Below are 14,741 nucleotides of genomic sequence, written 5' to 3' on the forward strand. Positions count from 1 at the left end.
ACACACACACACACACACACACACACACACACACACACACACACACACACCTACTTTCAGGAGTTTTAAACCAATCAATATGCAGATATTTATTAAATATCTATGTGAAAGGCACTGCAGTGGTAGTTTTTTCTGATATCTGAATTCCAAAATTAAAGTGGATTTACAAATAGAAAAATATGGGAGTATCTAAGTAAGAAGAGAACTAAAGCAGTATTCTATCCCCTATATGCTTTGACACAATGTTTTCAAAGGCTAGGTCACCCACCTGTTGGTTATTTAAAGAAGGGAATTCTGGCAACAGCTGGGACTCTGCCATAAATAACTTATACACCAAAGTTCTAACGTTGAGCACTTCTCACATCTTTCTAAGGGACCTTGATTTTGGAGGTGTCTCAGGTGTCAGTTCTCTCCAGAGTCATAGAAAATGACAGCGGCTGCTTTGTGGTCATCATTTTCTACTCATCAGCCCTTTCCACATGCATGCTGGTTATTGTCTTCAAAGGGCTTTCCATGTTGGAGGGTCAGAAAAGCAACAACTGCACAAGAATAACCACTGTTACCATCTGAGGCCATTTATATCAACTCCATTAAATAATTAAACCCACCCACATTTCAAAATCGTTCAATATCTCCTCATTACCATGAATTTTAACCTCAAAAATCACGATCTTGGTATTTAAAGCTCTATCAAAGCTCCCAGCCTCCCCGTGATTATGCTCCCTGGCGACGGCAGCTGTGTTGGTTTCTTCCTGATTGTATCTGACTCTTCATTTGATCCACTGGATGTTACCCCAGACCAATTGGCTTTCCTATTGTGGGATACTCTGACAGAGGAAAAGGACACCAAGGCTCAGGGCGGGAAGCAGTGTTTATTGATGCCGGCACCAGCTCAGTGGATTCGAATCCAGAGGCTGAGCCCCGATCCAGACAGGACTTGGAGCTATATACCCTGAGGTTTCTGGGTTAGCAGCTAGGATTCCTTATTAGAACATGTGGCATTGTGTTAGATTCTTACTGGCTCCTGGGTGAGGTAGGGATTAGGAAATGTTAAACGCAGAAGTCTTGGTGGCCATGTGGTCTGGGAAAACCTTTGTCTAGGGTTCCCTGCCACATTCCCCCCTTTGATGCTCGAACCCATACTTGGGTTAGAGAGCATCATCTCCTTCAATGCGCTGTTGGTCTAGGGGTTGGTACTTCCATAACATGAGGACCTTAGTGACAGTTTTACGTTCTACGGTGGTCTCTGTGAGGGAAAAGGTGGAGCGAATGACAAGGGGGAGAATGCAAGGTAAAAGGAGGCATGCTCCAAGGAGCACAAGGACGATTCCAATTAACACTTTAAATCCCCCAAGGGTGGAGAACCATCCTCCAAAGAGGCTTTCGGGGTCCCATCCCATCCATTTTTGAACTGGAACATGAGCAAGCTTTTATAATATTTGTGGCAATGGCAGAGACGGCTTTGTCAGTGTTGTCAATCTGTAGACAACAGTCTAACTGATTGAATTTACCACAGACGCCACCTTTTTAAGCCAGTAAGTAGTCCAGTGCTAGGCGGTTCTGATAAATAGCAGCCCGCATCTGGGTCTGTTGGGTAGCGAGGAGCTCTAAAGCTGTCTCAGTTCCATTGGTGATTATTTCCAGAAGAGCCTGTAGCCTGAGGTGTTGTTTCTAGTCAAAAGGACTGAATGCATGAATTAGGGCATGAGGTGGTGATACTGTCCCTGACTGAGAAGAAAAGGGTGAGGGGTAAGGATTAGAGTCCTTGGGATAAGCATCTTGCAAGGAAGAATTCCTCAAGCTTTGGTCGCACGTGGATTGGTCAGCTTCTGGTGTGACCAAAGCGGAGCTGATGATCTCCTCCTAAGGAACGGTAACACCGCTGGCCATCTTCCTCCGGAGAGTGATCTTGAGGGGCTCGGAGGGGTCAGAGGTCCAGTCCCAGCTAGCGGCTGTAGGTTTCAATCTGCTGTGATGTATCCATGGAGTGATCTCTGCAACCTTAACTGCCGTGGGGGTAGACAAAATGACAGTAAAGGGGCCCCTCCACAGGGGTTTTAAGGGCTGGAGGTTCCATTCCTTAACCCAAACTGAATCCCCGGGCTTAAAGGGATGAACTCCAGTTGTTAAGCTGATGTGGAGCCACTCCTGTACCCATTAGTTGAGGTTCTGTAGGGTAGGCTCTAACGTCCCAAGTTGTTGTCTTAAGGTTAGGTCTCCTATTTCTTTAAGGTCCCCTCAGAGGCCTCTAATGAGCGGAGGTGGCCTTCTGTATATGACTTCATAAGGGGAAAGGTCCGTCTTCTTGGTAGCAGCTGAGTGTATCATCAGGAGCACTATTGGAAGGGCCTTGTCCCAACAATGGAGGTGTGTCTCTTGGCACATTTTTTTTTTTAGGTGGGACTTGAGGGTTTGATTTATGCGTTCTACTTGTCCTGAGCTTTGTGAGTGATAGGTGGTATGTAGCTTTCAAGTGATGCAGAGGAGCTTGGCTAAGAGCTGGATTACTTGGGCCACAAAGGTGGGGCTGTTGTCAGAGCCTATTGAGAGTGGCAGTCCAAAGCGAGTGACTATTTCCTATAGTAATAGCCGGGTGACTTCCCGTGCCTTTTCTGTCTGGGTGGGGAAGGCTTCTATCCACCCCGAGTAGGTGCATACAAATACTAAGAGATATTTAAGACCCCTGGAGCGTGGCATCTCAGTGAAATCTATTGTGAGGTCCTCAAATGGGGCGCCACCAGTATGTTGGACCCCTGGGGATAAGGTTGGCCCTTGACGTGGTTGTTGTGAGCACAAGCAAGGCACTGTTCACAGACTACTCGTGAGATAATGGAGAGTCAGGGTATGTAGAATATCTACTGAGGGTCGTTTCTAGGGCGGTCCGACCGAAATGGGTCCATTGATGGAACTGCTTGACGAAAGCCAGGGCTAGGGTTCCTGGTATGACAATATGGCCATCTCGAAATTTCCACCATCCATTGTGGAGATGGCTTCCGCCTTCAGTCTCAAACCAGGCCTCTTCTTGGTGGGAACATTTGGGATCCCACTCAGTCAAAGAGCTGGGAAAGAGAGGGGCTGTTAACATTAGAAGTTCGAGGGTTTCTTTGGCTGCACTAGCTTTTGCAGCTAGCTTGGCTGCTTGGTCCACCTTGTGATTGCCTCGGGCTGTGATGGTGTCACCTTTTTGGTGGCCCCTTCAGTGTATGACTGCTACCTTCTTGGGTGCCCATACTGCTTCTAGGAGATCTAGAATCTCTTGTCCATATTTGATCTCCTTCCCTCCTGAATTGATTAATCCCTTTTCCTTGTATAAAGCCCCATTAACATGGAGGGTAGTGAAGGCATATTTAGAGTTGGTGTAAATATTGGCTCTTACCCCAGCTACTAGCTGAAGAGCCCAAGTCAGGGTGATGAGCTCCGCCTTTTATGCCAAGGTCCCCTGTGGGAGGGGTTTTGCTTCAATGGTGGTGTGTAGAGTCACCACAATATATCCAGCCAACCGTCTATTTCCCTGGACGTAGCTGCTACCATTGGTATAGTATTCTACATCAGGGTCCATAAGAGGTTGGTCAGTCAGGTCCGGCCTACTGAAGAACACTTCGTCCATGACTTCGATGCAGTCATGGTCTGGAGGCCCAGGCCCTACAGGCAGTAAAGTGGCCGGGTTTAAGGTCCGTATTATCTCATGTGGACTCATGGGTTTTCACACAGTAGCCCTTGATACCTGGCAATCTGGGAGTTGGTAAGCCAATAGTGTCCCTTATGATCTAATAGGGCTTGGACCAAGTGCAGAGCCTGGACAGTTAATTCCTGAGCTAGGGTCAGCTTGTCAGCCTCAGACATGAGGAGAACCGTTGCTGCGAGCACCCTCAGGCAAGGTGGCCATCGAGTTGTTTTGAGAGGTAGGCTACCAGCCAGTGCCAATCCCCTGCAGTTGGGTAAGGACTCCTACTGCCATTCCAATACGTTTATGTACAGAGAGGAAGAAAAGATTGGTGATGTCCAGGAGTCCTAGGCCAGGGGCATGAGTGAGAGCCCGTTTTAGCTCATTAAAAGCCTTTTGTTGTGGAGACTCCCACAGAAAAGTTTCACGTTCACCTCCCTTTGTGGCTTCATAAAGAGGTTTGGCCATTGTAGAGAAGTTGGGAATGCAGATCCTACAGAAGCCTGCCACCCCTAAGAATTCGCAGACCTGTTTCCGAGTGGTGGGGACTGGGATGGTACATACTGCCTGCTTCCTTTCTGGGCCGAACTGGCGTTGTCCTTGTGACAGGTGGAAACCAAGGTATTTGACCTTGTCTTTGCATATCTGAGCCTTTTTCTTAGAGACCTTGTAGCCTGCTTTCCACAAGAGTTTAAGGATGTGATATATACCCTGCATGCAATTGTCGTAGCTCTTCTTGGCTAGCAAGAGGTCATCTACATATTGGAGCAGTACACAGCTGGTTTGACTGGCTGGAAAAAGCTTTAGGTCCAAAGCTAAGGTGGCCCCGAAAATAGTTGGGTAGTTCTTGAAGCCCTGTGGTAGTCTTGTCCATGTCAGCTGGCCTTTGTCCTCTTGGGGCCAGACAAATACAGAAGAAGGAGTCTCTGAGGTCCAGACAGGTGAAGTGGGTTACTTCAGCTGGGATGAGGCCCAGAAGAGTATATGGATTGGGGACAACTGGGTGTAAAGTAAATGTTGCTTGGTTTACTGCCCTCAGGTTCTGCACTGGATGGTAATCTTCAGTTCCCAGCTTTGGACTGGAAGCAGGGGTGTGTTCCAAGGTGATTGGCAGGGACGAAGGATCCCATATTTTAGAGGCCTGTCCAAATGTTTTTGGATGACTACTTGTGTTTTATGGGGAACGTAGTATTGCTTGTGGCACACTGGTTCTGCCCCAGGTTTTAGTTTCACAACTACTGGGGCTGCATGTCGTGCCAGGCCTGGTGGGTTGCCTTCTGCCCAAACTCCTGGTATTGAGAAGGGGAGTTTGGGTCCCTCTTGGACCTCTTCAAGACCAGAGTCGACATTCTTCCTCTCGAGGTATGATGAGAGACATAATCTTAGCCCCTGATTCGCCTAATGTTAGCTCGGTGTTGCCACTGGGGTTAAAGGTGATTTGAGTCTGGAGTTTTCCTAGTAGGCCTCTTCCCAGTAATGCTACAGGGCAGTCTGGCAGGTAGAGGAACTGATGAGTAATTTCTCAGCCTCCAAGAGTGTATTGTCGAGGCTGTAGGAAGGGACCACGGACTCATCCTCCCGTGGCACCCATGATGGTGACCTGTTTTGTTTTTGGAAGAGGGGGCCTATGGGCCATGTCACGACAGAATGTTCAGCACCTGTGTTGACCATAAAGTCAATGGGTCGGCCCTCAATTAACATTTGGACCATAGGCTCCTGGGGACCTAGCTGGATGGATCCCGGTCTGGCCTACTCTTTCCCATATTCTTCCATACCAGCAAGTCCAAAGAAGTCATCTCCAGAAGGGTTTGGTGTCTGATGAGGCAGCTGGTAGCAGCCATGAGTGATCCAACCTGGCATCTGGGGGTTCAAACCTATTGGCATTTATCCCAGCCACTGAGGACATTATTTTTCCAGTGGCCTCGTTGGTGGCAGTAAGCATATTGGTCTTCTCCCAGCTTTGGTCTCCTGGTGGATGGTCCCCCTTGATGTCACCATTGCTGGGGTAGTCCCAGGTTTGGAATGGTATTTCGCCCTGGGAATCCAGCCTGCTCAACCAGTGCAGCAACAAGCAAGTCCACCTTTTTCTTCATCTTCCGATCTGCCTCTTGATGAGCCTCTTGATCATGGTTGACCTAGACTTTGGTCACCACTTCGAGGAGCTGGCTGATATTCATGCTAGCAAATCCATCCAGTTTCGGAAGTTTTCACTGGATGTTGCCCTGGGACTGCCCGCTGAAAGTGGCATTGACCATCCACTGATTCTCGGCAGCCTCAGGGTCAAAGGGAGTGTAGAGATGGAATGTTTCACAGTCTTTCATAAAATTGGCTTGGGCTTTCCTCGGGTCCCTGGAGGACTTCAGAGATCTTGTTCATATTGATGGCTTTTTTGCTACCATCCTTTAAGCCTCCTATAATGGCTTCTTGATACCATTCCAGCATCTGGAAGTACCGGTCATCATTGGGGTCACATTGGGGGTCCTCCTCAGGGAAATGGTTCTGGGTATACGTTTAAATGTTTAAGGTCCCGGGTGGGGCATGTTCCTCCAGCCACTTTATGGCTTCCTGGGTGACCCGCTGGTGCTCCTCAGTGTTGAAGAGAGTTAAGAGGAGTTGGTGACAATCAGCCCAGGTGGTTTTGAACAATTGACAGAAGAAGGTCAGTTAAAGCCAGGGGCTTCTCAGTATATGATGGGGTATGATTTTTCCAATTCAAGAGTTTGGTGGTTGAGAAGGGCTGGTACACAAACATACGTCGACCTCCCTGAATCTGGCCTTTCTAATTATAGTGGATGGGGCCTCTGGTTTCCCGTAGGGGGAGCTGGACAGCATCAGCCTCAGGACCCTTTGTCTGCAGCCGCCCATCTGTGGACCCATATGGGGTCAGGACTGGAGGCGGCGGCGTAGCAGGAGGGTCTGGAAAGGGGGTAGCCAGTGGAAATGGTGGGGCCGGTGAGGGTGGCACTGAAGGCTGGGTTGGCAGCTCAGGGGCCCGCAGAAGGAGCGGATAGATAGGCGAATAGGGTGGCAGGATCTCTTCCAGGTCTGAAGGAAAGACTGGCTTTTGTCTTTTTGTTTTGTCCTTAAGTGGCTTCTGGGAGGGGACCATAGCTCGGGCTAAAAGAACCCTATGCTGACTTTCCAAACAGGACCTCAACCAAGGGGGCAAAGTATGTACAATGGCGTCCCACGAGTCAATATAGGGGAGCTGGTTGGGGTGACCGGGGCTGCCGGTAATGACGAGATAGACTCTCCTAGTGAGGTCCCTGTCAAAGCTTCCCTCTGTTGGCTATTCAATGCCGAATGACAGCCAATCAATTTCACAGAAAATGCGGAGCTTTTGGAGGGTCATCTTAGTGCCATAATTCCTCAAGAACCCCTTCTTAAAATTCTTTAACATACACCCTAATGGAGTCTGGGTACTCTGTGGTCCACCCACGGCAACCACATGAAATCGGACCAACACACAACCATTCAGAGATTCGCTTTGTCTGTCTCTGGCCGCTCCACTCACAGAGATATTTCGGGCATCTCTTAGCAATTGGTGGGTCGGTATAAGCCCCTGACTTGGGTCACTAAACCATATGAGACAATTTAGCGATGCCACCCTAAGCCATATGAGGTTCGCCACGGACCCGCAGATCGGGACTCAACACTCGCTTAGCAGACAGATTGCTTCTCATTCACATGGACTGAGACAGATTCATTCTCCACCCACCGCCCTGTTCCTGGGAGTCATGGTTTCTCGAGTGATTCCAGAGGTGATCAGTCTCCCCTTCTGTCCGCTGATGGACAGGCTGCCTTAAGGGACCCGGGTCCTTACCTGTCTGGTTGGGCTGCGCTCCCATAGCCTTCCAGGTTCTGCTGTGCTCCTGGGTCGGTCCCCCGTGGTCAGCAGGGGAGGCGTCCCCACTGATGGACAAGGGTCCGCTGGCGCCGAGTAGAGTTCATGTCCCCTTTCTTCCGGGGAGCCGGGCCTCAGGGACATAGGAGGCAGAAAATATCGCCATCTCTGCATCCCGGACCAGCCCCCAATTATGCTGCGGGATACTCGAACAGAGATACAGGACACCAAGGCTCAGGGCAGGAAGCAACGTTTATTGATGCCGGCACCGGCTCAGCGGTTTCATATCCAGAGGCTGAGCCCCGATCCAGACAGGACTTGGAGCTATATACCCTAAGGTTTCCAGGTTAGCAGCTAGGATTCCTTATTAGGACATGCAGCATTGTGTTAGTTTCTGACTGGCTCCCGGGTGAGGTAGGGATTAGGAAATGTTAAATGCGGAAGTCTTGGTGGCCATGTGGTCCAGGAAAGCCTTTGTCGAGGGCTCCCTGCCACACTATTACCAAGAAGAGCTGAACATTCACCTTCTCTCCAAAAGGCCTGTCTATCGTACAAGCTGAAAGAAATTTAACCTGGGATGTGTATTATAAACCCATCAGTTAGGTTTGTATATTCGTGCATGTGTCTTCTATGTCAAGGCCATTTGTAGGTAGGCTCACCTGCCCAGTGCCAAAAAAAATTCAAGTCATTTAAATCCATGACATAAATGAATTCACCCTCAAGCTAGACATTAAAACAACAAAAACAAACACCCATATCCAAGTGAGAGCTTGAGCTGCTGCCTTAATGATTCTTTCAAAGGACAGCAAAAAATATTCTTTTAGAAGGTGGCCTAAATACTTTTATTTATTTTATCACTTCATTGGTGTTGGAAAATTATTGTTAGAACACTTTTTTAATTTTTTTTTCCAAAAAAATGTGTCAATGTACAACAATTTGGTTGGTTTTCATGGGCACTGTTTCTCCCAAAATGGACATTTGCAAATAAGAGGACAAACCACAGATGGAAATATGCCTTTACATATAAGTTCAAGCACTATTTATACCCCACTCTGTCAATAAGATTTAATCACTTGCATCAAAACTCAGTAAGAACAGTATCATCTTTATATTATTCTAGCACAGGGTCTTGTCCTTAGAAGCTACTCAATAGATGTTTGTTATAGCAGTCACACAGAATTTAGGCTACAAGAAATAAATGGTTATCAACATTGCAGGCCTTAGTGGCAACCCTTACTTGTTATTTGCTTTCTCAATAGGAAATACAAATTCAACCTCACTTTTGTTTTCTTTTTTGGTAGATTTCAAGAAAATCTCAATGGCTTTGAATTTCCATGGTCAGTATTTTCTTAAATTGCTTTTCTTTTATGCTGTGTGCACATTTATAACTTTAAGAGATACTAAGCACATTCAAGCAATCATTCTACTTGACTTTACAGGAAGAAAGTTATATTCATGGAAGTGTTTTTCCTACAAACAGGGTGATAATTGCCTGGCTAACCAAGGGTAAGTGAAACAGATTAACTGTGTCATTGACTTTTCACATCACAGAAACATGTATACTTCTCAACTGGTGTCCTACATCTTTTCTTTCTAGGAGTAAACAACCAATTCCAAAACTGGTTTTAAATAGGATGTAGCAATGATAGTCATTCTTTTTAAGCAAATTTTTTAATGTTGTTTTGCTTTCAACTCGTTCAAATTAAGTGGACCTACTCTTGGAGTGGAAGATGAACATACATGAGTCAATAAGAATGAGTTGAATTGAAACAGGGCCTGGTTAGCACCCCCATAGTAGAGGCCTCTCCACATTCCTGGCCTCACCTTTCCTTGACCTACTTATAGTTTAACAGTAGATCATCCCTGTGGCTTAAGCTTGGAATGTCCCCTGTCCCACCCAGTTCCCTGTTTTAGAAAATTGCCCTGAAACTTATGATTAATACCCTTAAGCTTATTGATCACAATCTCAATGGTCTACCAGGCTAATCCCATCATTGTTCCTGGGTTGCTGACTCCACCATAGAATCACGTGGCCACAGGAAAGGCTCCATGCAGACCCCTGGCAGCAACACGTAGCCTCTGGAGGAATGCCCAGATTTTCCCTTGAAAACCCCAAGCCGGTCTAAGAACGGTAAAGCAGTTTTTGGAGGTGTTAAACCACTGCCTTCTCAGACCACTGGTGCTCTGATAATAAACACTTATTCTATGACCCAACTCCTGTGTCAGCCTATTGGCTGAGCGGCACAGGCAGCACAGGACCTGGACTCATTTGGTCTCCTGTCAAAGTGTCAGTTTAGTTTGAGAATTTATGAGGCAATCCACTAAAAATCCCACGAAAATTTGTTATTTAACCATGAGTGCTGTGTCCCCTGTTCTTGTTCTTTCAAATGTCTCTTCCAGACATAGACACACATGTCAATGGGCTCCTACATCTATTTGCAGAAGAGGAGCTTCCCAAGGAGTGTTTGGCTTTGAGCAATCAAGGGAGGTAGAAGATGAATGCCATTGCCAGTTGGACTGCACCCATTTAACAGCCCTGAGTAGCTGCTAGGAGAGCAATGCAGAGCATCTAAGGACAGGACAGAGAGGGCACTGGGACCCTGACCACATCCCTCGGTGACTTCTTGCCACATGCAGAATCCTGGGTAGGCAGGGACCTCCAAGGTACTTTCCCTTTTGTGTCAGCCACCCCTGATTTCATGGAGTAGAGGTCCTTGTCCTTGCATCTGCCTGACGACAGAGCTCTTCAGTGGGATCAGGGCAAAGTTCACACACCTCGATGCAATTACAAACTCAGTTTACTGAAATGCCCAGACCACCAGTGCACCTCCCCCTCCCACCACCCCCATACCAATTCTGAACTACACAGGCCAGTGTCTTTCTTGTCTAAGACTGCATCTTTAGCATCCAGTCAATACTGCTACAGAACAGCCATTCCGTGAACGCATTTTAGCTGGATGAACTGCATGAGCTGTGGGGTAGGGGTAAAGAAACTGCCGTATCTACTGCCACACTGCTAAAGTTCACAGCTGTCAGGCCTGTAAGCTCCAAGGTCAGTCCTGGAAGAGCAGCTGGAAGAGGATGCAGTATTCCCCAAGGTTTATCCTTAATCTTTGGTCATTCCCTCTAAGCCCATTGCTAAATAGAGCTCCTTGCTATATCTTTCACAGTTATCAGTGCAGTTGGACTTGTCCAGTGCTTTCTGGAGTGTAACTTAGCTTGAATGATGTCTGTGTCTAACCTGAAAACATGATTTAATATTGGCTCATGCTTACTTTGCATCTTAATATTACTCAGGACCCTCTGGGAGTTTACTTTGCTAAAGTTAGTTGGTTTTCCTCTCTCTTCCCTACTACATCAGTGGTAACTAGGAGATATTTGCTCATTCACACCACTCAAGCCAGACTAAATTACTCACTTTGTGTATGTAAAGTCATGTTATTACTATTCTTAAAAGTGAAAAAAAGCCAAAATGTGTTTTTGATATGATGTAAAAGTATATACATGTGAAATTTTTACGAGAAACACTGTGGAGCATCCATATAGTGGTTAAGTCGGATAATCGAAATCAGAGGACTATTCAGTGTGTCTGTGTATATTAACATGGCTGGTTATCTTTGACAAATCAATTAGCCTCTCTATAACTCAGGTCTGTTGCAAAGGTGACTCACAATTTAGTCATTCTTCTGGTTAGTAGATTAAGAATACCCTCTGCCTACCAGACAGCTTTCTCTGAAGAGATGCCATTGTTCTGGGTCCCAACCCACTGGACTCTGTGAAGACAAGGACTCTCTGTCCTAATGATTAGTGGGAACACAATGCCTTGCACAATGCCTGGCCCAGACGAGATGCTCGAGGAATATCTGTTGAATCAACTAATGAATGCTTGAAGTGCTCAATATGCCTGACAAATCTTCCCTTATTCTAGACAGAGTTCAAAATTTGTTCTACTCAAACAAACAAGCTTGTTATGGATTCTATGAAAAAAAAAAAAGAAGATGACAGCCCAACAGTTTTTTTCCCCTGTGAATAAGAAAAAAAAAATTGAAGTAGTCTAAACAGGTAAATAGACATCAAACACTATTAAACAAAATTTAATTGCTTTTAATTGAGTTTAATCATATTGTTTCTCACTGAAAATCGAAGTATGTGTCTTATTCACTTGGGAGTCACTTTCAACATTTCAGAAGAAATGACTGGATTGACAGAAAAAAAATTAGAGAAATGCATATGGAAATTAAATAATTGAACCCCATCATATCCAATTGACTTAAAAAACCTAAGTGACCATTCTTTCCCGCACTGTGCTAATTACTATTCTAATTGACTAGAGTGTGGCATTCAGCAAATATCAAATAGCTACATGTTCACAGGCTTCATTTTCCCCCCACACTGACCTTGGATTAACCCTTCACCTCTCACTCTCTAGCTAATTAAATCCAGTGACAGTTCGGTGAGACATTCTTCACTGAAATATTTAGTGAAGGTCTTAAATTCTTTCATACTTGTCCCAACCACTATGCCTGTCTTCCCGTCGTACATCTGTTTCAGTGTCACAATATTTTGTCAAAAAGCTACAGTACTGCCATGGTAACATCATAAACTTGTCCCTCTCTCAACTCTTCAAGGAGTTTGTAAAAATCCAGCTGTAAAAATTGGCCATAGGCTGTGTGAGCTGGTTGTTTTATGTGTGGTAGTTAACCTTTTTTTCCCTTTCTTTCCTCACTGCTCCCACTCCAAAACCAGTCATTTAAAAATATTTACAAAGTAATTTAGCATTTATTTAGTCATCAAAGAGGAAATTGGAGTTGAGCTCAAGTTAACTTTTCTTACTGCTCTGCTGCTTTCTAAGGTCAAAATTGTCACTTTCCTTTTTAAAATTTGTGCCATCTGGGTAAGTTCAGCTGAAATCAGGAGTACATTTTTCACCTCCCTCTCATTTCCTCTTGCTTGAAAGTGTTCACTTCCCTGAGTTCCTTTTGAATTTAGTGAGGGCCTTACATATAGGAAAAATACACAGACATTCATATAGGAAATGGGACAGGCATGGAAGGAGCAAATCATTACAGCACAGTTAATCTACCTTTTACTGGAATCCACTTAACTCCACTTGAAATGGAGTGAAGTTGTTTATTTTTTCTTCAAAGATAAATTACATAAGGTATGTGTTTCTCCATTATTCCTAGTGGTTAGGATATTTTTCTTTTCACTTGTTGGGGAGCTTGTGCTGAAATTCCATTTATCTTTATCCTAAAGATTTAGATAAGGTTGGTGAGATTACATTACTCAAAGTGGACAGAGGTTACACACGGAACTTTTCATCACCTAAGGAATGGAAGATTTTTAATATTAAAAAAAAATTTAAACATGTTAGTCAGAAAGGGACAAACCAAAGATCCCAGAAAGAGTTAACCAATATCTACTGAAACTATTCTGAGTTAGAGTCTTTGACAGAATATAAAACATAAATACAGATATGTTAATTATGTGACACTTGATACGTTAGATGCCCTTGAGCAATATTCAGTTGGAGGTTTTGATACAGTTATCACTAATGCTAACTTACCTCAGGACAGACATAAAATGTGTGTTTTTAAATAGTTTCTGGTGAAAGGAACTTGGAAGGTAAGAATTGTGTATCTAAGTCAAAAGTAGAGTAAGGCTGCCTCTGGACCGACATATGCAGGGTCTGTTCTGAGGCTGGCCATAAGGTGTGTGTGTCCAAGGTGCTCGCGGAGTCTTTCTGAGTGGAATGAACAGGTTGGCCCTGGTATATTCATGACACTGGTGAGGTTGAGGACTTGTCTTTTGGGCCTTCCCATCATCAGGGCTCTCTCTCTCTCTCTTTCTGCACAATGCTTGATTCCTGGTACAAATGTTCAATGTATGTGTTCTTTGTGAATAATTTGGCTTTATCTCTTTCTTTTCTAATTAGTAATAATTAGTAATGTATTATCTCAGGAACTGTATAATTATATCTAAAATCTAGAAAGTTGTAATATTTGAAACTGTTAACCATAGCACAGCAAATGAACAACTCAGCTCAAACTAAAAAAATCCCCCTCTTCCATACTGGCAGTGTGTGGTGTAATAGCATCAGAGTCCTTAATTATAAATGACAGAGTTGCAGAATGCTTGCACTGTAGATGGTTATCAGTTAACTTTAAAAAATTATTTTTATGTACTCTGCAGCTTGGAATTCCCCTAGTCCCTGCCACCTTGATGTCAAGAGGAGCTACACATGTGGGTCAGTTCTATAAAGGGCCACACAAGTTCATCTGAGATGATTACCCTGGAAATTCCCCCCGTGAGTGTGATGGTTCAGTGGAATGAGAAGTGATTTTATAGGGTAAATGTGTTTCAATACAACAACCATTCTGAACAGAAAACAAAATAGCACTAACACTGTGATTTTCTCAATGTCTGTTATATTCCAGGGAGGAGCAAGTAAATGCATGGAGAGGTCAAGTCAACAGTTCTGATCCACAGGAAAAAAAAACAAAACTTTGTGAGTCTTCTGTGTGGGATGAAGCCACGTGGATGGATGAGCTCACATAGAGAGAGAGTACAGTGTAAAGTGAGATGCGAAGGAATCAAGGTCAAAGTCTTAAGGAACTCCAACATTTAATTGTTAGTGAGTGAAAATGGGACTCCAAGAAGTGCTCAGGAGAATGAGAAAAATTAGGAGCATATGGGGATTGCAGAAATCTGGAGAAGAGATGGTTTCAAGAAGGTAAGTGTAGATAATACTCTTGAATTCTCATGTAAAGTCAAGTAAAATAAGCAAAGAAAAAAATTACTTAGCCTATTATGGACTAAATTATAGTCCCCAAAATTCATATGTAGAAGCCCTAATGCATTATGTAACTATTCTTTTGGAGATAGAGCCTTTAAAGAAGTAATTAAGTTTAAGTGATGTCATAAGGGTGGGGCCCTAATCCAATATGTCTGGAGCCCTTATAAGAGGAGAAAGACACTAGTGATTTATGCACACAGTGGAAAGGCCATGTGAAGACACAGGGAGAAGGTGGCCAAGGAATGAGGCCTCAAGAGGAACCAACTTTGCTTGATCTTGGACTTTCAGCCACCAACATTGTACAAAAATAAACTTCTGTTTTTTAAGTCTCTCAGTCTGTGGTATTTTGTTATGGCAACCCCAGCAGACTAATACAAGCAGCAAGGGGTCATAAATGACCTACGATAAACTTGTTTTGGGGAGTAATGAAGGTGAAA

At 44.7% G+C, this 14,741-nt stretch overlaps 1 long non-coding RNA gene across 1 annotated transcript in view; it reads left to right on the forward strand.

The window, feature by feature from the left end:
• Nucleotides 1–14,087, forward strand: part of LOC109374145 (uncharacterized) — a 75,341-nt gene extending 61,254 nt beyond the window's left edge. Inside the window, exons 2-3 of the long non-coding RNA XR_002122346.1 lie at nt 13,701–13,815; nt 13,946–14,087. This is a non-coding gene — a long non-coding RNA (uncharacterized LOC109374145). The remainder of the gene's footprint in view (nt 1–13,700; nt 13,816–13,945) is intronic.
• The last annotated feature ends 654 nt before the right edge of the window (nt 14,088–14,741 follow it).

This window comes from Hipposideros armiger, unplaced genomic scaffold, assembly GCF_001890085.2.
Source record: "Hipposideros armiger isolate ML-2016 unplaced genomic scaffold, ASM189008v1 scaffold_796, whole genome shotgun sequence".
NCBI classification, from domain to species: domain Eukaryota; kingdom Metazoa; phylum Chordata; class Mammalia; order Chiroptera; family Hipposideridae; genus Hipposideros; species Hipposideros armiger.